The sequence below is a fragment of the Macaca fascicularis genome, chromosome 13 (genome assembly GCF_037993035.2).
Source record: "Macaca fascicularis isolate 582-1 chromosome 13, T2T-MFA8v1.1".
Taxonomy (NCBI): domain Eukaryota; kingdom Metazoa; phylum Chordata; class Mammalia; order Primates; family Cercopithecidae; genus Macaca; species Macaca fascicularis.
This window is the reverse complement of record NC_088387.1, coordinates 100,536,169-100,562,490: the sequence shown is the minus strand read 5'-3', so window position 1 is coordinate 100,562,490 and position 26,322 is coordinate 100,536,169. Positions and strand designations below refer to the sequence as shown.

General features: G+C 38.0%; 1 long non-coding RNA gene across 1 annotated transcript in view; it reads left to right on the top strand.

Annotated features, from left to right (window-relative positions):
* LOC123568417 (uncharacterized) overlaps nt 1-26,322 on the top strand; it is a 518,489-nt gene that overhangs the window by 242,420 nt on the left and 249,747 nt on the right. The window lies entirely within an intron of this gene.

Here is a 26,322-nt window from a genome sequence, read left to right as displayed (position 1 = left end):
ATGCCTGCTATCCAATCTGTCAGCAGTTCTAACTATTTTACCTCCAAACTCTTTTACATTTGATTGCTTTTCTCTCTATCATTATCACCATAGTCCAAGCTACTTTCACTCCTTAACTTCTTAAGCAATTCCCCCGCAATTTATTTCTTGCCCTTTCGTTTATAAAGGTTTTCTCTGAGTGCCAGAATTACATTATATGTGCGTGTCACTCTTCTTGGCACAATACAGACCAAAGTGCTGAACAAGACAAGATCCCTGGTCTGAAAGAGCCTACCTTTTAGTTAGATTGACAACTAGCATGTGCTTGTGTTACCTTTAAACCAGGTAAGCTACTTGATGTGGGGAAAACCAAACAGGATAAAGGCTGGGTCCTTTGTGAAGAAAAGATCTTGGAGAAAGTAGAGTACACAGACGATGGCTGAAGTCTTGGAAGAATATTGGTGTTTTTTATGGGGCATTTAATAGATATGGTAAGAGAAGGATCAGCTCAGAATATATTTTCAGAGAAGAGCCATGGAATTTGAATTGGACTTGGAATGTGAGGAAAAGAGGACTCCTTATTGAATGAAAGAAAGGTGATACTAAATTGGAGCTATTTGAAGTGTTAGACTTGGGGAAGAAGTTTGCTGCACAAGTGGAAATAATTCAATGGTATTCTTGAACTTTTTTTGATAATAGAGATACACTAATATTTTGTACATATTAACTTTCGCAGAAAGTCTTTTAAAATGTCTTAATCCACTTTATGCTTTATTAAGTGGAGTATAATGAAGAAATTGAGTATTTCTTTTCTGCCTGATGCTCTTGTGAGTCATTATTATCATTATTCTGAATATCAGTTGTCACTATTCAGGCCTCTGACATGAGATATGCAAGACGGAGACTCTAGACAAATAGAAGAACCACAGTGCTTGATTTCAAAATTTTCAAATTAAACAATATATATACGGTGCACTGTGCTTGCTACCAGTAAACCTTGTGTAATTTTGGTGATTTTTTCCTGCTTTTTTGCTACTTTGCATTTTCCAGGACTCCCAATGATAGCAAAATCTATGGGTTCCCAAGTCCCTTGTATAAAATGGTATAGTATTTGCATAAACTATGACATAATCTCATATTCTAAGTCATCTCAAAGTTACTTAAAATGCCTAATACAATTTAAATGCTGGGTAAATAGTTGTTATACTGTGTTGTTTCAGGAGTAATGACAAGAAAAAAATGTCTGTACATGTTCAGTACAGATGCAACCATCCATATTTCTTAATATTTTCAATTCACAATCGATTGACTCCAAATAGATTTGGAACCCATGGATACCGATTGACTATTATAGTGTAATAATTTCGCGTGCTTATTCAGCTATAATATGTCAATACATTTTTCGCTGTTTAAGATCCAGGTACTACTTAAATATTCAAGAGATGAAAATGCCTCCTAAGACTCCCCTTAAGATACCCATGTCAGGGAGTTCAGATGTTCACATTTCACTGTAAATTGTGCAGGGGATTTTCCCCATGCTTTTAAATACGTCTATCATGTCTTCTTAAGTTTTTCTAAATATCTGTATGTACACAAATACACATCTTTTCAATGAGCTCACATGATATGCACTACTATAAAACTTGCATTTTTCACTTGATAATATGTCTGGAATTTACTTCCGCATTGAAACGTATAGTTATCCTTATTTATTTATTTTTTTTAATTTTTATTTTATTTTATTTTTTTGAGATGGAGTCTCGCTGTGTCTCCCAGGCTGGAGTGCAGTGGCGTGATCTCGGCTCACTGCAAGCTCCGCCTCCCGGGTTCACGCCATTCTCCCGCCTCAGCCTCCCAAGTAGCTGAGACTACAGGCGCCCGCCACCACGCCCGGCTAGTTTTTTGTATTTTTAGTAAAGACGGGGTTTCACCATGTTAGCCAGGATAGTCTCGATCTCCTGACCTCGTGATCCACCCGCCTCGGCCTCCCAAAGTGCTGGGATTACAGGCTTGAGCCACCGCGCCCGGCCCCTTATTTATTAAATAAATAGAAAAATAGAACAAAATCTGCCTCATATTTCATAGAATGGGTTAAGCATCATTTATGTAACCATTTCTCCATTGATTTATAGTTCTTTGTTTCCTATTTACTAGTAAAAGTAGTGCTGTAAACAATATTCTTAACTATAAAATATTTATACATGTGTGAGTATTGTTTTTGTTAGTTTCCAAAGAGTGTTAGATCAAAAGGTATGCACACTTTCAATGATTACCGGTACAAACAAGTTGCCCTTCTTAAAGAATTAACAATGTAAAGTCTTATTAGTGCACAAAAGTGTTCCTTTCTTCAAAGTTGGTCAGTAGTTGATTATCAGAGGTTAGTTTTTTGTTTGGTTATTTGTTTGGTTTTAGAGCATATGTGATGGAAAGTGTGAGAGAGTGCAGAAATCTAGATTCCCATAAACCCCATCAGGGTCTTCAAACCTGCTATTTGACATAGGCAGAGATTTTTCTCCTTCTTAAAGTGATTTACAAATAGAGTTTTGAAGCTCCCTTTCTAACCAGATTGCTTTTTATATTGCCTTTTCAACTCAATAGTTATTTAAAAGACGGTGTAAAACTTCCCAAGTTAATAGATTCTATGGTAGTCTAATTTATATTTAATTTATATTTTTTTGGCGGCCTGCACTTGAAGAATATGGTTATAATTTACTGAGCTCTTTTTTAAGCTATCATACATGAGAATATGTTTCATGTGTATTTGAAGAAATGTCTATTTTCCATTTGCCAGGGTATGGCGCTTTATTTTTCAGGGTAAGACTTTTTATTGAGATGCTGTTGTTTTAATTCTTGATATCCTTATTCACTTTTATTTATCTATTTGTTTTGTACAATACAGGGAGATGATACTAAATTCTTCAGTACTGATTATGGATTTCGCATTCTCTTTTTGTGTTTTTTTATGACATTGTTTGAAATATTTCAAAGCTATAATAGCAATTTTAAAATATCTTAAAATATTATAGGTTTTTGGGTGAATCCATTTGTATGTTTTATTTTGTCTAGTTTACAACCCTCTATTCCTTTGCATTCTATTTAAACTTATTTTAACTCTATCATATCATCTTTTTTCCCTTATCTTTTGCTTGGCATATCTTTCTCTAAACCTTCATTTTCAAGACATTGAAGTATCTACATATGATCTTTAAAAAAAAGTCTTGCTTGACCTTTAAATCGGAAGATTTGTATCTTTCTTCAGTTATTTTTTGATGCTTTCTTTCTGTTCTCTTTAGCTGGAATTTCTGAATCTCTCCATGTCTCTTAAATTTCACTCTCAGACTTTCCACCTACTTTTCCTTGTATGCATAATTGGAGAATTGAGGCGAATCCCTTGGCTATATCTTCCCAGTAACTAATTTTCTTTGTATCTGTGTACATTCTGCTTCTTAGCCTGAGTGTCGTGACTCTGATTATGGAAGTCATGTATAGTGATACCCCAATGTACATCAATATGACTGTCAAGAATTCTCAAAGCTCGGCTAAAGAGTGTTGCTTTGCATTTGAATTGTGTAGACTTCATGAGTATCTGATTACCATAAAAGGATCTCAGCTTTATAGTTGTTGTGTGTTATATTTTGTGCTTGACTAAGAATACTCAAATTTTCACAATTTCCTGCGATGGTAATTTCATGCAGAATGATCATTATGATAAAAAACTCTTTGAAAGTGTGATACAATTTATATTATTTCTGTTGATTCATTTTGTACTTTAGAAATTGATTCAGATTTTAAATGAAAGGGTAACTTCACAAACATTGGGTAAAATGTTTCTTCTTTGTTTTTTGTTTTAGAGACAGAGGCCTCCCTCTGTCACCCAGGATGGAGTGCAGTGGCACAATCATAGCTCACTGCAACCTCAAATTCCTTGCCTCAACTAATCCTCCTGCCTCAGCCTCCTGAGTAGCTGCCACTGTGCTCCATGGGTCAAATGTTTTGTTAGTATTTAAGTGTACAGTATCTAGTATCTACACAAGTGTTTACTGAAAGTAAGTAACCAGCTAGATTATAGACTAAAATACAAGAAAAATGCCCTGTTATTTTATGTATCAATAGCTAATACAAACTATCAAAGCAATTATCTCCACTTTAATTTGATGCTATTTTAGTATAAAGGTATGTCAAATTGGGAACTCAGGAATACAGACTTTTTTCACTATTGAAACAAAAAGAATTATCTAAAGATTTTAAAAATAGAGTCAATTACTCCCCAAATATGGGAAAAGACATCTCTGGTTGTCTTCTCACTTTTGCTTTTATGATTCTTGCTCTGCCATTGAGTGAGGGTTAATTTTGAAATTCCTGGTCTGTCTTCAGTGACTCCAAGGGAAGGAGGAGCTTGTCAGAGATAGTCGATAGTGATCACCCAACTACTTTTTATGCTGACACCTCTCTGGAGATTAGGACCTTTCAGGGACAATGCTCTGTTCCTGGAGCACCATTCTTCTTGCCTTGGTAAAGGTGGAAATCTCTCTGCATCCCTGTGCTGCACGCAATCCAGAAAAATCTAGCTGGCTTGGCTGTCGAGTTCTCCAAATCATCCCCTATTTAAGTTCTCTCTTTCCCTTACTGCCCTGGATTCTATTAAGCCTGGGTTTAAAGTTCCTCAGAACTGCCCTTGGCTCTGCAACAGAATTCCTCTATGAGTTTGGCTATAGTTTCTCTGGGTTTGCTTTTACATAGATCCAATTCTGCTTGTCATCTATCTCTTACGAAGTCCTGGAACTTTCTGGTTTGTTAACAGCACTGGGATAGTCATTTATTTTAGAAGCACATTTTCTACCCTTTCATGTGATTTGTGTGTGGTTGGATCAGGGTAGACATAAATGCTTAGAGATCAATCTAAGCCAATCTCTTCCACATAAATATGATTTATAATTTGAAAAATTGCTTTATCGAAAGATGATTATAATTTTTTTAAAAAATCATAATTACTATTCTCCCCTTCCAAAAGTTAAGTAAACTCTAACTCAGCCACTGCCTGCTGCCAGAGAGGAATCTGTCTGTGTAGAGCTGATGAATATTTGATATTTGTGATAGAGGTTATAAAATGCTTTTTATTAATAACTAATTAATGACTGCTCTGCCATTGTCATCCTTAGCAAGTAGAGAGCAGTGGGAAACTAACCTGAGTGAAATGTGAATAGGAAAGAAGACTTGGAGGTGACAGATTTTATTTTTAGGCTTTCTGTGTGCTTCTTAGCACTACAGACTATAGCCACTGTGAGGTGAGCTGCAAAGGGCTTGCTGGGCCCACTTTCCCCAGTTGCACTTAGAACAAAGGCAGCACCAGGAAGTGCTGGTTGTATTATCTGTGCTTACTGTGCAGAAGGGCCTCATAATGGCATCAGTAGTAGCTCAGAAGCCTAGGGAATTTTCTTCTCTAAAATATGTCTCAGAGTCAAGGAAAACTTAATGCTTGATATTCTCCAGGTCCTGCAGGCTGCTTTTTTCCAGGCATTATTTGTAACTCCTATTATTTTTGTTAGGCAGAACTTCATGGAAGATGTTTTATTTTTGACAACCTCAATTAATCAGAATTAAATAAAACAGAACTTTCAGTTCAGTGGCTTTGCTTTTGCCTTTAGCTATATACCCATTTTGGGATGAAGAGAAAGTCTTGGCAAAAAATGCATGATTTGGTTCAACATAATACAACACCACACGATATAATCCGCATCCACATTGAAACAATTGATGTAGCCTGACAGGTACATTTCAATGAAATATTCTATGATTTTTGTGCCTTGAGCAGTAAAAAAATGATCCTCAAAATGATGCCCTTAAGAATATGCAAGATAGTCAACTGATCAAAAAAGAAATATTAGATATTGTTCATTATAGTCTCCTTACTCAGCAGGAATGTGAATAAGAAGAGTTGTACCTATGGAAGGCTCTGGCCAGTAGGAAGTCTAGTCATAGAAACACTGTCACTAGCAACTAGTGACCTGGCAAGAAGTCAGCCAGGGGGATAACTACTTTGACCTCTCTCTTCTTTGCCCTTCAGTTTCCTGGTGGTGTCTCACAATGGCAGAAAACAACCAGAATCCAGAGGGCAAGGGATCCTGGTGTTGCAATTCACAGATGCCACCATCTCAGAGCCTTGAGCAGAGTGAAGGACTGTGGAGGTAGGGTCTGATGTACACAAGCAGGGGATGCCCACCTCAGCATGGGAGGATCTGATGTTCAAGCAGAGGATACCCACCTCAGCAAGGGAGGGGATGATGATCTCTCTTCACCAATACTTGGATATTCTTTCTTTCGACTTCAGTGAATGACGGGTTTGCTGGTGCGTGTTATTTCTATTAGAAGCACTTCTTACCTGGACACACTGATTCCGACTTCTGGTGATTCCCTGGGATCCTTTTGTTCTCAGCTCTGACTTGGAAGCACAGAAGACTTCTGTTTCTGAATCATGTGATAGTAGCTATTTGCTTTTGTGAAAATTAAGCTTCTGAATGATTAGTAAATTCAGGCCAGGTTACAGCTAATATGTGGTAGTAGATCTGGAGTTAAAATCACTGTCTATTTGGCTCCCAAGTATCTGCTTTTTCACTTGTCTTAAAAGTCAGTCTTTCTACTTTATTTACTTAGTATTCACACTCTTCATTTTTTTCCTGGAGTCAATCTCTTAAAATTTCTTAGTGGAATGTTCCACTCCACATTCTCTTACCCTTCTTCTCCATCCATTTATGATACTGTAACCAGTCCTTCTCCCAAATCCTCAGTTCTTTCAACTACTTGAACCTGAGCATGTGATAGATCCCCAAGTTGGGGCCATCAGACTGTCTTTCTTCTTTGGAAATAAGTCATAAAATCAGATGTAAATACCCTACAGCAATGCTTTCTCTTCCCATCTGTATGTACAGAGCAATTTTAAATGCCCTTTCCCCCTTTTCTATTTTCGATTTCTTTTTGTACCCTCTGAAGCCAAACCTTTACTGACTTCCTTAAGAAATCCACATAATTTGTTTCTCTCCCCTACAATAGATGACTTGCTTCCCATCACACTGAGAAAATAATGACCCTCGGCCATGATTTTTTTTTACTTTCATTCTACCTAAAATTCATTGATATTTTCATCTGTCCTTGTCTCCTTTCCTATGGATTCCGTTCAATGAAATCCAATAAACCTTTATTTGAGCACATACCGTGAGCCAATCAATGTGCGGCATCCTTGGGTATAAAGATTAATTGTGTACAAATGGCAGAAACTCTGTCCAGTTGTTCCCCATTTGATTTGTGTGGAGCAGAGGAAGTGGGAAGACAAAATTGAGGCAGATCTAGGTACAAGAAACCTAAAACACATATACTAAGTGCTGTTCTAGGCACAAGGGCAAGGTACTATTGACTCTGGGGACAAAGCACTGCCCTCACCTGGGGGAGTTGAAGGATGATTCACAGAGGAAGGGATATTTTCTCAGTCACTCATGACGTCTCCACCAATCCGTTCCAATTTCTTCTCTACTCCTCTCATGGGAATTATTATTATTTTTTTTCCATTTCACTTGGAAATTGTAAAACCTCTACAACTTCTGTAAAACAAAGTCCAAACTCTTTGGCATGCCTTTAAGAGGCACTAGTTATATTGCCACCCTTTTGCTTTCCATCTCTACTCCTCACAGTTTCCTTCTTGCATTCTGGACTCCAGGCATCCTACAACACTCTCAGTCTTCCAAATATCCTTGTTGTCCTTATCTGGTGTTCTTTGCATATAATTCTTTCTCCCTAATTTTTCTACCTGTACAAATTATCTTCTCCCAGGGCCAACTAAAATACCTCTAAAAAGATTTACCTGATTTTTCAGCCCTAGGCACTGTTAGTCTCTCCCTTGTCCACAGTCTTGTCACACTTTATTTACATCTCTCTTACAATACAGGTGACTGTAATGATTTCTTACCTGGTTTTCTGCTTAATTTTTGAGTGCAAAATCCACAACTTATGCATTGCTTCTCTATACATTTCCTGGTATATTGTGAGTGTTCAGAAAATATGTATTGACCAACATTAAAACATGCATAACCACAAATACATACACATACATACATTTTGAAGTAAAGACTTACCTCCAGTACTGGCTGAGTAGTATTCAGATGATTTGTGAATCCTTTGAGTCTCAATTTTCTTAGCTATAAATGGGCATTATAATCCCCTACCAACTTTACATCACTGTTGTGCAAAAATCTATGTGAAACTGCTTTTAAAAAAGGTAAAATAAGTATAAATAAGCATCCTTATAAGAGATGTTTGTAGCAGAAAAGAAAACTTAGGGAACCCACAAAAAAAACTTCATTAATTTTATGAAGTGTTATCCCTTTTACTTATTCAGTAGCTACTTGGAAGTGTTGCCCGAGTTACACTGTTGCAATTGCAAAAAAGCACAGCAAGAGAAGACAAACATACAGTGCTTTGAACAAGAGTACGCATTTGGGTTAGTGCAAATGAAATGAAAAGGCCTTGGAATTGAAAAGGAAAGTTAACTTTAAATCTTTCATTCATTCACTTTTCAAACATGAAAGAGGACAACCATATCTCCTGCAATGGACAAGGAATTTTTAAGCAAAAGTGTGCAAGTTCACAAATTAGAAAGTTAACTTTTCTATCAGCTAACTGCATTATGATGTGTACATTAATGTATGCATGTAGAATGCATTTTACATGTATCAAAGCTTACACCCACATTAACATGTATGTGCACAAATGTCCAATGTTACTTATTTGCTGAATATAATTAGAAGAGTGGTTAGAAGCCAGTCTGGGATGACTATCTAAAGTCTTGGCTCTGCCTTTTCTGAACCATTCTGACCATTCTGAGCATGTTTTTGTTTTGTTTTGTTTTTAACTCAAGAAATGCATGTAGAATTATTTGATGAGTTTGTTACAAGAATTAGAGTAGAAATGTGAAGCACTTTATTTTGTACCCGGCTCCTACTATAGATTATTTGATGGGCCCTGGATCAAAACTAACCTAAAAACTTCACACATCAGCTCAGACAACTGACCCTCTTCAGTCCTTTTGCCCACAGAGTCAGATTCACAACCAATTCACAGCCTATGTGACTTAAATCAAATGCGAGTTTCCTCATTTGCTCATCACTGTGTTTTCAGTATAAATCCCATTTCCATTAATTTGTCAGAGACCAAAGTCACATCCCATGTAACTCGACTGGGAAATCTGGGCCGAGCAAAGCTTGGGGTTTACTTGGTTTCAGCCCTGCGCAACGGCTCTGTGTGTGTGATGTGTGGTGTGTGACGTGTGGTCCTGCCCCTCAGGGGCAGCCTGAGAGGGGTGCTTCCTAGGTGTCCCAGGATGTCAGCTCCCTTCTGTAGATGGGGGGTTTGAGCTCCCCTGAGGATATCTGAAACTCTTACTGGGTGTGCTTCATTAAACTTTTCCTGACTTCCCATGCCTCTGTTTGCTGTGCTTAACTTGCTGTGACTGGAGTTGATGGAAACTGAAGAGCAGAGGCAATTTACATCTTGTAAACCATAGAACACTGGACACCCCCCTTATGGCACATCTGGAGAGACTTGCATTATTTAGAGCCTCTGTTCTTCCCTACTGTCTCTAAAGTCTTCAAGCATGCAGAGCAGCTGTCTCTTAGACTTGCACCTGATTATATGCTGTCTTTTTATTTTTTAATTGGAGCATGAGAGTCACCCTTTTCTCCCTGCAGACTATAAACCTCTCCTGGACAGGCCCAGGGTGTGACATTTCTTTCACTGCCTGCTGGCGGCACTAGCCTCAGTGCCACCAGCAACTGGGTTGATGTCGGTGGCTTAATTGGCCAGAGTTAATACGTAGTAAAGCTGTAAGTTTTGAAAAGTTAGATGTGTTAGGTATAGGAACTTCTCTAATAACTTCACCAAAAGAAACGGCAGATGTCCTTAATCTGGAATCTCTCTCACCTTGTCTTAGGCAGGCTGGCCTCAAAACCAGAGGCTGAGACAAGAACTTGAGAGCGGGTACTTTCTTTAAGTGGTAATCCCTAGATGAGGGAGGGGCAAAGGTGACAGGGAAGGGTACAAAGCCAATCAAGGGTGCCTTAATAAGCAGGTTACCAATGAGGATTCCATCTCTCCGGGGATCCTCTGAAAAATTGCGTAGACTGAAATTCAGTATTGTCAGTATTGTCTCACTAAGGAACAAGGCACTGAAATGCACATGTATGGATTTCTATCTCTTGTTGATTAAGGCTTACCTTTAGAGAGGGGAATCTTCTAGCACTCTGGACTGCAAGATCCTGGCTTCAGAGAGGGCCCTCAAGCAGAGGACCTGAGATCTGTGTGTGTTTGGAGTAGGCAGCTCTTTGCATGTTTGAAAAGTTACCCAGAGTGTAGGTGGACTGACAGGTAAGCTGAGGGTCTATGGAGTGGGATAGCAGTGGCATTTGCCACTCACCATCCCCTTACAAAAGGGGCGGAGAAAGGGTCAATATTCCCAACAATCCGAGGTGTGAGAAACAGTGAAGACTATTCTAAGCTCCATGTAATTCTCAAAATACATTTTCCCAGACTTGCATTTTCACATTTGCAGGTCTCTTCCCAACATGTCAAAGGCAAGTTTGCCTTTTTCATTTTCTGAGCTTCTTCAGTACCTTTGTCTATTTTGAACCCAGTATCCTATACCCTGGGCACTGGTGACATCTGCCCTGGCTTGCGTGGCAGAGAAGTATCTATATGAAATGGGTTATTAGAGATCAGTTACCAGATCTCAAACAAGCAAGAAAAACCTAGAGACTTTGTAGTTGGATAGTCTGATTCAGTCCAGGTTGTGTTACTTATTATTGTGTGGTCTTAAACCCAGGACTTGTCACTCTTAAACCCTGTTTTCTTCATCTGCAAAATTAGAATTATATTGTAGGAATATTGTTGGCATCCAATGAAATAGTGAAGATGAAGCAACGTTATTGTGTCTGGTACACAGTAGATGCTCCAAAAACCATACCTTTCTTCATCATCATCATCATCATCATCATCATTCTTTAGCATTATGTCCTTCATGGAATAGATCTCAGAAAATAGTTTTGCTGAATCAATTTATTTAATCAAATTCAAATCAATTGGTTTTGCTCATGGTTTGAAGACGTGGTGAAAGTTGATGATGGAGTAGTTGAACCCTAAGCAGTAGCATGAGCTGCTGGGTAGAAATTTCAGACCTCCAGGTGATCCTTGTATTCCTCAGAATCATCAGTGAAGTTAGCTGCTGTATTGTATAGAGGAAGCTGGTCCAACTTGTGGCCCATGAGCTGCATGCACCCCGGGGCAGCTTTGAATGCCACCCAAAACAAATTTGTAAACTTCAATAAAATGCTATGAGATTTTTTGTGATATTTTTGACTCATTAGCTATCATCAGTGTTAGTGCATTTTACGTGTAGCCCAAGACAATTATTCTGTGTGGCCCAGGGAAGCCAAAAGATTGGACACTCTGATGTAGAGGCTGAAGCCCTTTGTTCTGGTGTTGACACAGCTTCCTTGTGGTCCTAGCCTCTCTTAAACAAAAGGGGAGACAGTTGGAGAACAGGAAGTCATTGGAGAAGTCTAAAGATCTATCGCTTAATATGAAAGATAGTAATTACAATCTTTTGAGTGCTTATTCTCTACTAAAAACTGTGCCAGTATTTTACATACATAATTTAATAGTTAAAACAGACTTGTGAGGTGGAGGCTCCATTTAAGAATGGCTTGGAGGGTTTGGGATTATCTGGGACACTCAGTTACTTAGTAGGACAAGAGTGCATTTGACCCATATCTTAATATGACCAGAAGCTCAACACACTTGGCCACTACTCAAATGGGAAAATGGAGAATACACAAAACCTTTTTGGATACAGCCAAAGAAATTGATTAGTATACTTGTCTTTTCTCTCAGAAAGTTAGTCTTGTGTTGAAAACCTGGACCAAAATTCAGGAGATGTGTCCTGAATCCATTTCTACTAGCCAGCTTCATAACAATGCATGGGATGAAATGGTGGTTAGGATCATAGACTCTGGCACAAGACTGGGCTTGAAGGAGGCAACCTTTGCTTCTTTGTAGCTGTGTTAGGTGAGAAAGGAGCCCCATTTATGACATAATTTTTTTCCCGCTGGAATTATGAAGTCAGAGTTTTCTCTGTTTTGCTCAGTGCTATACCTGAAGAACTTTGAATAACGCCTGATATGTAGTGAACACTCAAAACCTTTACTCGGTGAATGGGCATATCATTTTCAAGTCTCTGGGCCTCTGCAGGCTCATCTGTAATTTGGAAATAGTAGCACACGGCTTACAGGGTTCACCATGTTGCTGTAATGGCCAGAGAAGCCTCTGGTTGCCTGAAGCCCTTTAGAAAGGTCTCAGGGGCTAGATCAATGGGAAACTCTGCAACCTTTGTTTCAGTAGTTTTCAGTAGAAGGATAGCCCAGGAGAGAAAGTGTTAATAAGAATGTCCTGAGGGTACAGATGGTGCTTATGAAGAAAAAGCCTATTTTTCAATTTGCAAAAATGATTAGTTAGGATCCTACTGAGTTCACTGCACGGGCCACTGCTAGTTTTAATTTGTACAAATAGGATGGAGGGATGGCCTTTAATGAGGATCTGTGTTTTCTAGTCATGGGCAATGTTTGAGGAAGTGGCAGAGGAGGCAGGGAGGGTGAAAGATAATTGGGAGATTCAGAAGATGGGGCTGTTTCTTGGGGGTGGATGGATGCTTTGCTATCTTCCAAAGCTAGAATCCTATCATAGTGATTCTCATCTGCCTGAAGGATGGGGGTGGGGAAATCATCATTACACAGAATCGGGTAGCATGAAGATTCCAAGCACATGCTCCATGATGAGATATCTGGGTTTGCCACTCTACTATGTGAGCTTTCAGATTTTGTTTCCTTATTTGCCAAGTATGGAAGACAATTATATTTATGTCATAAAATGATTGTATTAAGCATGATTAAAAATAAAGTACTAAGAATAATGCCTTGCATGTATAAAGTTCTCCATAAATTTCTGTAACTTAATTTTGTGAAATTATTTTAGTTATAAATGCCCACCCATCTGAAGAAAATAGCTCAGTATTCCCTAGCCCTAGAAAGTCACTTCTTTCAATATAGCAATACCCATTTCTATATTGTCCCTTTCTCATGGAAGAAGAAAATGGCGTATATGTACTGTGATAAACACCTACTGAGTAACTTTGTTATTATTCTCCACCTTTAATATCAGTTGAGAATCATTCCACGTTAACAGTGGAGAGGTCTGTGATGAGTGCATTGCTGATGCGATAGCAACACATTGATTCAAGCCACCAAGGTGAATTTCCTGCAGAAGTGATTTGAATTTAAGCAATGGTCTTAAACTCTCACATCCAACATTTATCTACATACGTATGTGGTGTTCACACAGTGGCTCTGTGTGCTGGAGTAGCCCATGTGTTCTTTTGCTGTGAATTTCAGAGGTAAATATTTGCAACCTGAAGACAATAGTGATCATTTTCCTAAGAGATACAAAACACAGCAAGATTTTGCTGTACTAGAGTGGAACTCAAATGCAAGACCAAGATTACCTTCAATTGGTTGGCTTGTGTCAGAATCTGATGACTATTTTTGGCAATGAGAGCAAAGGAGAAAAAGTAAAAGGATTCTTCTGGAGTAAGTGTATCTGTTTTGAGGAGCAAGAATAGTCTATATGCTTCCTACAATTTTATGAATTTTTAATACATGCACTTCATTTAGGAAGGAATCAGTAGACTCACCTGAGTCTGAGATCCAGATGGTTCAAGGATTACTGACTTAAAATTCAAGCAAAATATTTTCTTATTTTCTTTCAACTAGGCATAGAGATTGGAAAATGAAATAATCCCTTCCTTTAACGAGATCCTTGTCTAGAAGGGGATAAAGAAATATCAAACAAATAATCACAAGATAAGTAAAATAAATGCTATGGGGCACAGAGTCCCTGAAAAATCAGAGGAGGATTTAAGACGTTTGAACAGAATAAAAAGGTTTTTTTTTTTTTTTTTTTGACAGAAAATTCCCAAAGGTATTCTGCAGGTGAAACCATGGAGCATGGTGGTTCCCTGCCTCTGACATAATCGCTGGCGAGCCAACAGCCCCCCATAGCCTAGTCATCTGTGTGCCTCAGCTCAGGAGCTATATACTTCATTCTAAGCCACCTCAGGGAAATGTCCCCTCATCAGCCTCACTCAGCAGGTTTTACCCTTCAGGGCTCTGAGTCTTCCTTTGAGGACACTTCAATTCATTTGCTCTGGAGACAGGAGTGAAAAGAAAATATAAAACAATCCTCTAAAACACATCCAGGAAACATATTGTTGTGCAAGCTAATTAGCTTTTGAAAAAGCAATGCTCTAATCAAGATTTCTATATACCGTGCATGGCCTAATTATAGAGACAATAATACCCTGGATTTACAAAAAGCCTTTCAATATCTATCTCTGCAATTATTTCAATTATTCACCAAATATCCTTAGGAAATAAAAGGAGGTAGATGAAAGAGTTGAGTTTTGCAAGGAACAGTGTAGTATACATTCTTTTCAGGGTTGGAGCTACAGTCTTGATACTGTTGCATCCTCAGGATCTGAAGCCCTGGTTGCAAAGAAAAAAAGATGATAATACTAGAGATTATGCTACAATTTATTATTTTTTGTTGCTGACTAAAAGATTCCAGGTTATGGTCTTGCTCATGCTTATCTCTCATTTTCTAAATGAAGGAATAACTTAATAAACAATTTAATAAATCAATGAATAATATGGACTCAGATTTTGACAGAAAAAGTCCATACAAAAGCAGTGGCCCGGGAGTCCAGACCAGATATATCAGATATGAATCAATAACAAAATGATTAATGTTCAAACTGGCTGACATGATAGTTTAGAAAGGGCTTCTTGGAAGAGAAGGAGCTCAAAGACAGTATCAGGAAAAACAGGTAGGAAATTGCTTTACTTGTTTAAAGTCATAGGAAAAAATCTGAGCAGTGAATATGAGATAATGAAGGAAAATTGTCAAGCACATAGTAGGCACTTAATAAATAACATAGAGGCTTACACATGTCTTAGCTATGTCTTTTCTAAAATGACACCAGTGCAACTATTTTGTCTTTAGAGTATGGAGTCTCAGTAGCTTCCAGGAGAGTTCAAAGGGATCCATGTTTCCTGAAGTGTCTCCTCCAGCTTGCACTCAGCAGGTTATGCAGTAGTTTCTTTCATGATTTTCATTTCTGCCATATTTATGACTTTGAGGTGAATCTTTTTAGTTAAACATGGCACATAGGAATACAGTTCTTCATTTTCTGATTTCAATCAAAGCCCTTGCTGTCAGGAAGACTTCTCTTGGTTTGATACTATTAAGCCCACCCCTTTTTTTTCTTTCAGAGACGACATCACAAGGGGGTATGTCGATAGTTGAGTACAGATACTCGGATTGAATACTAAGCTAGGTAGCAGAGTCAAGTCAGCCAAAACAGAACAGATAAAGCAGTCGGAATTTCAAGATGTGCCCAAGGATGGCCACAAGGATCAGGCAAGGATCAGCCAGGAACAGGACTGAGTTCCTGCATTCTTCATGATTTATGTTTGGTGGATATAGACCTGAAGGTGCACACTAACAGCCAAATATGGCATATGCTTCAGTGAAGGAGAATTGCTCCATATCAGTACAGATATAGACAGCCAGTTCCTCTGGAGAGTCTAACACCCTAGAAATTATAGGTAACAGGATAAAGAATATAATGTGTCAGGAAGACCAGCTATGGAATGACTGTCTTTACATGTGCGCACCTGTACTCTATAATACTGCAATACAAGTATTATTTTCCCTGCCAAATAATCTCACAACAGCCTTTCTATTTTTCACATTGAGTATGTATATCCTAGTTACATTCCTAAATTCTCGGTCTGCAAAGTATTATTTTCAACTTAAACAAAAAGTAATGTATCCTTTCATAGTATCTATCCAAAATAAGTTAAAGAGAAATGAAGGCTATGACACAGATGAAAAATTATCAGGAAACTTCAATAGAGATACTCTGTTATAGAACCAAAATACCAGCAGAGAAAACTGTTCTTATACAGAGTGATTCTAAGAATGATTGATGGGTCAGTTTCCAAGATATTTGAGACTCTGCAAACTGTTCAGAAAATAAATTGTAAATGAGTACAATTTTATGGATCTGGAGCTTCCAAAGTAAGTTTTGATTTTGACTGTTCATTAATGCCAAGAAATAAAATTATAAATTGTAAACAATTCACAATACCAAAAGATTTTCCTCTAATTATACTCATAGTAATTTATTTTGCTGTATTAGATAGATACATCCCTGGTAAGTTGTTCCATGACATTTGGCTTAAGGCAAGTGATGCAAGGTAATCGTGGGCAGAAAGGCTGCCAAAGAGAGAAGTAATGTGATCAATAGGCTTCTTTTGTTGTTGGCAAACACTGTCGGGATGATCAGCGTCAGAGCTTGGAGCCAGAGAAACCTAATAAGATGAGTGGCATGTTTCCCACAATATGCTCCAAGTATTTATGTGCTGTTCAAAGCAAGATCTGTAAACACAATGAGGACAAAGAGAATACAACATTATTGATGATATCCTTGTGATTTATGTTTACAGCATCTGTGGATAATAACTCCATTTGTCAGGGAGACCCTCATGAATACTAATTTGGGGTGGCAATTCAACCATGACCAGACTGGCTTTAGGTGATGCTCTTTCACTCTTATGTGTTTTGCTGGGAATGTAGTACTTAGAGTGTCCTTAATCTCTCTCTCTCTCTCTTTTTGTAAAGGCACACTGGATTTGGGAGATTTGAGGTATAGTAATTTTTCAGAAGTTTGCAGGTGCTTGCAAGATCACATTTAATAAAATAGAGGCTGTGCAGCATTTTTGAAATCAAATCTGTTCTTGAAAGAGATTCTGAGTTTAATTCTAAATGTCTCTGACTACCAAAAAGAAAAAAGTTCAACTCCAACCTCTGCATTGGATGAAATATGACAAAAGAGCAGTCCTTAAACTTATTTTCTTTAAAGCATAAATAACTGATCTTGTTTTCTCCTAATGTTTGCTACAGTACACTTGTTAGGCTGTTAGAGACAATGTCTTAGATCTCAAGAAGGTACATACTGTAAAGATAGAGAATAGAACTAATAGGTCATTAGAAGGGGTGAAACAAATCATTTTCTATACTGCCTGTGAATCTGCCAGAAGATATCCATTCTCTTTTAGAATCTTAGCCAAAATTTAAGCAACCTAATTTACTATCTGTGGTTCTGAAAATTCCCTTATATTTCAACATTCTCAATCCGTATTAGAAAGAAATTGTTCTATAGAGTGTGCTATTTTCACTAAAAACTTTAGCATTTTTTTTGTCCATGCATAAGTACACTGCCTCCTGCCAATCCTACCTGCCAGAGATGGTCCTCTCTGCACATGCCCTTGCCCTGTTACTTGATGCATGGTTATGATAGTAAAGTACACTGAGGCATCAGCCAAGGAGGAAGTCAGCATTCCAGGTACACTGGCCTTACTGGGCACTTAAGTGGTTCTCTGTTCACTGAAGAAATATATTGCTTTTGTTTCTCCTTTAAGCTTGCTCAATAGAGTTATTTTTACTAATAATCTAGATAATATTTATAAATGCTGCTATTATTCGTGTGTTTTATGTGATTGATTTTTCTCAGGTGGGATTTCCACCAGCACTCTTTGGAAAAATACTACCCAAAACATTCACAGGTTTTCACATTTATTCAAGTTACTATATTACACCTACTGACCCACTCTACCTTTCTCTCTGGCTCCCCTGTTCAGTTTCTAGGAGAACCCTATACAACTCTAAGTGCTCTGTATTCTTGTTAATATCTTTCTATAAGGAAATTCACTGATGAGACAGAATGGGAAGGGTCCAAGTGTGAACACTCTCTCTGAGATTTTCCAGTCTCTTGACCAAGTTTTCAAATTCTAAGCCACATGAACTAAAATACATTCTTATAATAGTTACAGAAATCCAGGCCCAAGTGAGATTATTTTAAATTTCAAATTACATTGGAGAATGCCAGTATCACTCACCCCATGCAGGCCTGAGTTAGGACTGAGTTATTTTGGAAAGCTGCTGCTTATTGCATCTCCACAGGAAATAATTATGCTCAGAAAACATAAGGAATTGTTCATAATGCTGGGTTGAGTGATCTTGAGTCAAACTGAGATATGTCATTTCTCATCTGCTAAAGAAATGGCCTTGGATAATAATGGATAAGATATCTCAAGTACCTTGTCTGAAAAAGGAAAGCAAATTACATGTTTTCTGAAGAAGGAAATCTTATTAGCGCTATTATGTAAAGGCTTACCCATTTTTCTTGTGACTTCCTCTGTAACATTGCTCCTTCTTCCTTCTAGTCCGTCTTAAGGACACCTGTTGAGTCCAGAGCTGTTAAGCACTTACTTTTTCATCTCAGTTTCAGTCCTTGATTTATCCAGTGGTTGGTTGGTGGCTGTGATTTCCTCACAGCTGCTGCAGCTGTTGCTACCACAATAGAACACATTCTACCAACAGCTAAACGCCAGGGAGGTAGAGATGTTAACTTAAAATGGTTTAACTGTCTACAATTGCTGATATCTCATAGAACAACTCTATTCCAATTTCAAGACTAACAACAGTCCTGTTCTCTTCTTCTCCTGACCCTAAATTATATTGTAATTGAGTCAAAATCCCAGAGACTTGGGTAGTACATTGAGAAGAGAAAAATGACGATAGCTCTGGCATTTTGTTGAACTTTATAGACTTTATCTGACCCTGACTGAGTAAAAAGATGATATATTATTGTCTTCCTGGGGCTGGTGTTAAGTCAGGTGTGGAAATAGCAATAGAAATATGATCTGTCTTCCCTCCAACAGTTTCTGAGCTGGGAATGGGCCCCTGAAACCTAACTCTATATTCATCATCTCAGCCTTCTCTTTAAAAACATGTATCTCTTTAAAAACACTGAGAAAGTTGAGTGGTCCACAGGTTACTCATAACTTCCAATTTTAGAGATTGAAAAGACCTCAGGAGTCTAGTCCAACCTCCCACCAAGAATAGGAATCCCTTTTACAGCATTTATAGTCAAAAATGTTCAAGTCTCTGAGAATGTCCAGTGGCAGACAAAATTTCCTTAAAAATCAGCCATACTCCAAAAAGATTTCAGAACACTACTTTCTTCCTAACCTCAGTTGCAAGCCACTGCAATAATGAATGGGGCTTTGGTTTGTAAAGGGATAAAATATCTGTCGTTAGGAGGTGGGTGGGGCAATCCTAATTGAATAGATATTTTAAAGTGATCTGGAGGTTTTCCCAGAGGACCCAAAAGAGGGACATGAGGTGTGAATTGAGGGTCAAAAACAACCCCCCAAAAACAAAATAAAAATATTATGCTTTTAAAATCTGCCATGAAAGAAGAGATGCTTCACACGGCCCGTCTACTCAGGGTGAGTAGTGGCAATAAGGCGAGAGGTCTCCGAGGACTTTACTGGCATCTCTTATGCCTCTGTGAGTTGCTACTAAAGCTGAAGTGCTTTCTCACGGCATCATTGAATCCAGGTAGGGACTAGATCTATGAGATCAGAGAGAAGTATTGCTCTACATTAAGAGATTAATTGATATCAGTGCTATATATGCTAAGATCAATGGATAGCCTCCACTGGCAGCTAAAGATGAGTTTTAAACTTTCCAGTTCCTCTTTTGGATTGATCATTGTATTTATATAATTCTCTTTATTCCTCTATCTCCTGTAGGAATGAATCAATCCAACATACGAACCATATTGGCTTTAATGGTTTCACTTTGGGTCAGGTCCACTGGAGTATTAATCATGCCTAAGGGCTGAGTTAGGTCTCTGTAGATATAAATGGCTTTTAAAATTCTATTTCTTATTTATTTATTTATTTATTTATTATACTTTAAGTTCTAGGGTACATGTGCATAACCTGCAGGTTTGTTACATATGTATACTTGTGCCATGTTGGTGTGCTGCACCCATCAACTCGTCAGCACCCATCAACTCGTCATTTACATCAGGTATAACTCCCAATGCAATCCCTCCCCCTCCCCCCTCCCCATGATAGGCCCCGGTGTGTGATGTTCCCCTTCCCGAGTCCAAGTGATCTCATTGTTCAGTTCCCACCTATGAGTGAGAACATGCGGTGTTTGGTTTTCTGTTCTTGTGATAGTTTGCTAAGAATGATGGTTTCCAGCTGCATCCATGTCCCTACAAAGGACGCAAACTCATCCTTTTTGATGGCTGCATAGTATTCCATGGTGTATATGTGCCACATTTTCTTAATCCAGTCTGTCACTGATGGAAATTTGGGTTGATTCCAAGTCTTTGCTATTGTGAATAGTGCCGCAATAAACATACGTGTGCATGTGTCTTTGTAGCAGCATGATTTATAATCCTTTGGGTATATACTCAGTAATGGGATGGCTGGGTCATATGGTACATCTAGTTCTAGATCTTTGAGGAATCGCCATACTGTTTTATAATGGTTGAACTAGTTTACAATCCCACCAACAGAGAATTTTAGACCAATATCCCTGATGAACATCGATGCAAAAATCCTCAATAAAATCCTGGCAAACCGGATTCAGCAGCACATCCAAAAGCTTATCCACCATGAGCAAGTGGGCTTCATCCCTGGGATGCAAGGCTGGTTCAACATTCGCAAATCAATAAACATAAGCCAGCATATAAACAGAACCAAAGACAAGAACCACATGATTATCTCAATAGATGCAGAAAAGGCTTTTGACAAAATTCAACAGCCCTTCATGCTAAAAACGCTCAATAAATTCGGTATTGATGGAACATACCTCAAAATAATAAGAGCTATTTATGACAAACCCACAGCCAATATCATACTGAATGGGCAAAAACTGGAAAAATTCCCTTTGAAAACTGGCACAAGACAGGGATGCCCTCTCTCACCACTCCTATTCAATATAGTGTTGGAAGTTCTGGCGAGGGCAATCAGGCAAGAGAAAGAAATCAAGGGTATTCAGTTAGGAAAAGAAGAAGTCAAATTGTCTCTCTTTGCAGATGACATGATTGTATATTTAGAAAACCCCATTGTCTCAGCCCAAAATCTCCTTCAGCTGATAAGCAACTTCAGCAAAGTCTCAGGATACAAAATTAATGTGCAAAAATCACAAGCATTCTTACACACCAGTAACAGACAAACAGAGAGCCAAATCATGAATGAACTTCCATTCACAATCGCTTCAAAGAGAATAAAATATCTAGGACTCCAACTTACGAGGGATGTAAAGGACCTCTTCAAGGAGAACTACAAACCACTGCTCAGTGAAATAAAAGAGGACACAAACAAATGGAAGAACATACCATGCTCATGGATAGGAAGAATCAATATCGTGAAAATGGCCATACTGCCCAAGGTTATTTATAGATTCAATGCCATCCCCATCAAGCTACCAATGAGTTTCTTCACAGAACTGGAAAAAACTGCTTTAAAATTCTATTTCATAAAGTTTTATCTCTCTGAGTTAAATAGAGCCTTATAGCAGCATTGCCTACGGTGAGCACAATGACTTAAGTGTGGCCAAACTCAATTCCCCAAAGCTTCATTTCCTCTTTTCTGCATCTTCATACTATCTTTCTTTTGGGTCATTCTTATCAATCTTATGTACTTGTTTATCTCTGATCTTAACATGTACATGCATGTGAACTCACACTCAGGGACTCACCAAAAATCTCTCACTTAATACTGCATCTTCTTCTAGCCACTCTGTTTCTCTTCCCCTTTATAAAGTCAGACCTCTTAAAAGCAAGAAAATCTGCACACTGACATTTTTGCAGTTCTTCTGCTCACCCTTTCTACTTCACGGGGGGTAGGCAGTAAATGTGTGAGGAGTGGGGCGATGACATCACAATTGGAATAGTAGCTAAAAATAGAAAAGTTATGCAGAAGAGTGGCCAGACTGAGACTGCAAGTGGTTACAGAAGTACATCTCTTCTATTTTCACAAAGTAGTTATTAGTATGATTACCACTGATTTGGAAAGCTAAAAATTTACATGCTGAAAAAGCACAGAAAATTCAGAGTCCTCTTTTAGAGCTAATTATCTGGGAACATTAAACTAGACAACCCTTCAGAGCTGGCATTGTTGTTGTTTTTGATTGTACAGCATCGTCTGGTGCTTTTTCCGACCTGCAGCACTTAGGGGCCCAAGGAAGTTGTGGCTTAGACTTTGGCCAGCAGGAGAGCAGTCCAGCTCCATACTTAACACATGTGCCCTCTGTTCCACCTACAAATGCTTGATCATGGCTAGATTTAGCTTTATGAGAACTTTATGGGACTTTCACAGAATATTTTCTGATTTTCTTGATAATGTGCCAAGCCATGAACTAAATGATAAACCAATGTTCCAAGCCCTTAGGTAGATAAATCAGGATCACGTCCTTATCTGAAACTCTGCCGCCATTTCTAAAAGGTTTGAATTAGTTCTGTCATATCAAAAGCAATGTGTCTAGTCATTAAAATGGAAAGAGATAACAAACTACACTTCTGATATAAGGAAGAATACTCAAAGCCCAGCTGATGACTTACTTCTTAAGAAAAAATATATCGGTATACACATTATAGAAAATAATGTGATTTTTGCAATACTTTAGAGTTTATTTGATCATGACTTAAGCTTTAGTAATAAGTCACATTAAAATTATAACGTGACTTCAGGTCATTTGCTTGATTATATTTCTTTATTTTATATAAATGCATTCAATGCTTATTAAATGCTCTTCTGTACCTGTCTGTGCCTGTAAGAGACAACGGAGAAACAGGTATTAACAAGTGATTTATATGTTTGTGTGCTTTAACTTGCATATTTAGTGTTAGTTGAATAATGCCTATTCCACCAATGCTGCTTTGGGAAATGCTCAATTTGCAGAGAACAGAATCAACTGTAGCTAATTTAAGAAGACATAGGGTTTTTAAAGGTTCTTAAATGACTTATACAATTGTTGACAAGGCTAAAAGGACATTCTAAGAGTAATTCCTGGAGTTATACAATAGAAATGAGCCACGAAGGGGGTTGATTATTCTGCCATAATCCGGACATTTGCCTGTGGGATTGGCAATCCATTGATGCAGCTGCTAGCTCAGAACTGTCACTACTTTTATGATTTGGACAAAAAAAGTGGGTGTCCATAGTCTGTATTTCTCCTCTGTAGTCCTAATCTCAGCCTCTTGCTTGTGCTTGTGATTCATGGGGGTACATCATCTCTGAAACCACAGCTGCAAGAAATTTTAGAGGTAGTAAATTTAGTTTTAGCTTTTACATTATAGGAATATATCATAGGAATAGACGTGTGAGCAAACCCACGATATCTGCTATGGATACACATCTCTACAATTGCTGGCCAATAGCACTATAATGCAAACCATATATGTGAGGAAACAATAGACACTGGGGTCTACTTGAAGGGAAGGGTGGGAAGAGGAAGAGGAGCAGAAAAGATGATTATTGGGTACTGGGCTTAAAACCTGGGTGAGGAAATAATCTGTACAACACACCCCCGTGATACATATTTACCTATGTAACAAACCTTTGCATGTAACCTCAAACCTAAAATAAGAGTTTAAAAAATGGTCTGATAGCCACGTGAGAAAAGTAAAGAAAGACAATCAATCGTGATAATGTTTTACTTAATTCAATATCTCTCAAATATTATTTTAACATTTAAAATTATAAATGGCATACTTTATGCTATTTTTACACTGTCTTCAGAATTACACGTATGTTGTACACGTGCAACACACCTCAATTAAAAGTAGCCACATTTCAAGCATTCAACATTGACTTGTGGCTAGTCACTACCCTGTTGGACAATACAGATATACAATCATCCAGTGTTTGTATATGCATTAGTTCCTTCTCATGCTCCTATGAAGAAATACCCAAGACTGGGTAATTTATACAGGGAAGAGTTTTAATTGACTGACAGTTCCACAGGGCTGGGGAGTACCTAGAAAATTACAGTCATGGCATAAGGGCAAGCAAACATGTCCTCCTTCCAATGGTAGCGGGATGGAGAAGAACGAGAGACCCGTAGAGCGAAGTGGGTTAAAGCCCCTCATAAAACCATCAGATCTCGTGAGAACTCACTATCAGGAGAACAGCACAGGGCACCTGCCCCCATAATTCAGTCACTTCCCAAGAAGTCCCTCCTGCAGCATGGGATTATAATTTGGATTACAATTCAAGATGCGATTTGGGTGGGAATACATAGTGAGATCATATCAGTATATTACATGTAAACTCAGGGGAAAAATTTTCCACTAAGTTCATCTAGGCTTGATAACTTTTTTTGTGTGTGTAAAAAGGTTCCTTAAGGCAATTGGTTTCTCAAAGTAAATTTCTAGTCTGTGTGCCCTTGGCCTCTGCAGAACCTCAGAAACCTTAACATTAAGGATGATGATTGATAAGTAACATGTGCCTTTTACACCATCATGCCCATAATAAGTGTTCAGTGCCTATTTTACTGTATAATTGAATGCAGTGATGAATCAATTAATGCATGGGAACAAACAGTGAACATTAGCTATTAGTATTGTACTAGATTAATAAATTAAATTAAAATTATATAACATAGATTATGCCCAGTACCCTTGAAGAGTATCATTCACTCTAACTTCATGAAATTCTTGCATCCGGTTGTTGATTGCAGGCTGACATAATGCAGATAATTCACGCGATATGTGATATTTTATTTCTTTAAGTACAATGCCTAAAATTAAACATAGAAACATTAAAAATGAGGTTCTTTGGGTGGGATTCAGATTTCTGAATATCTGAGTTGATAATGATAGCAGAGAGATTTTTTTTTTCAAATGCTTAAACAAAAACTACTGATTTCCTTGTGGCTTGTCAGATAAATTAGCCCTTAATAACAGGGTGACTAAAAGACTGTACATTGAATAATTTTCTTCATCATTCTCAAGCTTGCAGTATCCCTTATTAAGGAGTAACTTAAAAGCAGAAGACGATTAAGCTACTGTTAGAGCGACATTCAACAGTATCCCCACCAACACACTTGGGTTTACTGCTGACCTCAGTCCTCGACGAAGATTAAAGATAGAGAATAATTTCTAAATGGTGTCAGTAATCTTGAAGAGACCTTGAGGTTCATAAATTTATGATTGTCAGTTTGTTTCATAGTTGTTTGTATGTATTTCTATGGATGTAAAAATCCACAATAAAACTTACATTTAAAAATATTTTCTTTAAAAGACAACAAAAATCCAAATAAGCACTGCAATAAATGAAGAGACAAGAGCAGAAGAACTACATGGCTTGAATAGCTCTTCTAATTCTGAGAGTTCGTAGTTCCCTGGCTCCAATAACAGCCAACCTAACAGAATACCCAGACATTTGGATAGATTGCAATTTATTCTCCCACTCTGTAGGTTGCCTGTTCACTCTGATGACAGTTTCTTTTGTTGTGCAGAAGACATGCACACGTACGTTAATTGCAGCACTATTTACAATAGCAAAGACATGGAATCAATCCAAATTGATTGGTGGAGCAGATACACCAGGGAATACTATGCAGCCATAAAAAGGAATGAATTCATGTCCTTTGGGAACTCCAGGGACATGGATGGACCTGGAAGCCATTATCCTCAGCAAACTAATGCAAGCACAGAAAACCAAACACTACATGTTCTCATTTATAAGCGGGAGTTGAACAATGAGAACACATGGACACGGGGTGGGGAACAACACACACTGGGCCCTGTTTGGGGGTGGGATAAAGGCAGAGCATTAGGAAACATAGCTGATGCATGTTGGGCTTAATACCTAGGCGATGGGTTGATAGGCGCAGCAAGCCACCATAGCACACGTTCACCTGTGTAACAAACTTGCACATCCTGTACATGTACCCCACAACTTAAAAATAAAGAAGAATACCCAGACATTTAGGGAAACAGGCTTTTCATCATTTTCACAGAAAACAAACTATTTTTGCCTTCTATTAAGACAGCACAATGTAATCTTGAGATAGTGCAAGGAGACGAACATGGAGAATAGAATACATGATATAACTCAGTGAAAAAAATTCTTAGCAATTTTCTTAGCTCATTTCAAAAAATGAGTAAAAAAGTAACTTATAAAACAGACATGGATTACCTTCTATGGTGAGACATGCCATTGGTCAATTGGTGTAAAATAGTATGTGATCCCTGAACTTCAGGAAAAATAAAAAATAGTCTAGAGTGGGAAACAGACAAATGTGTAGAGAATGTAGTGT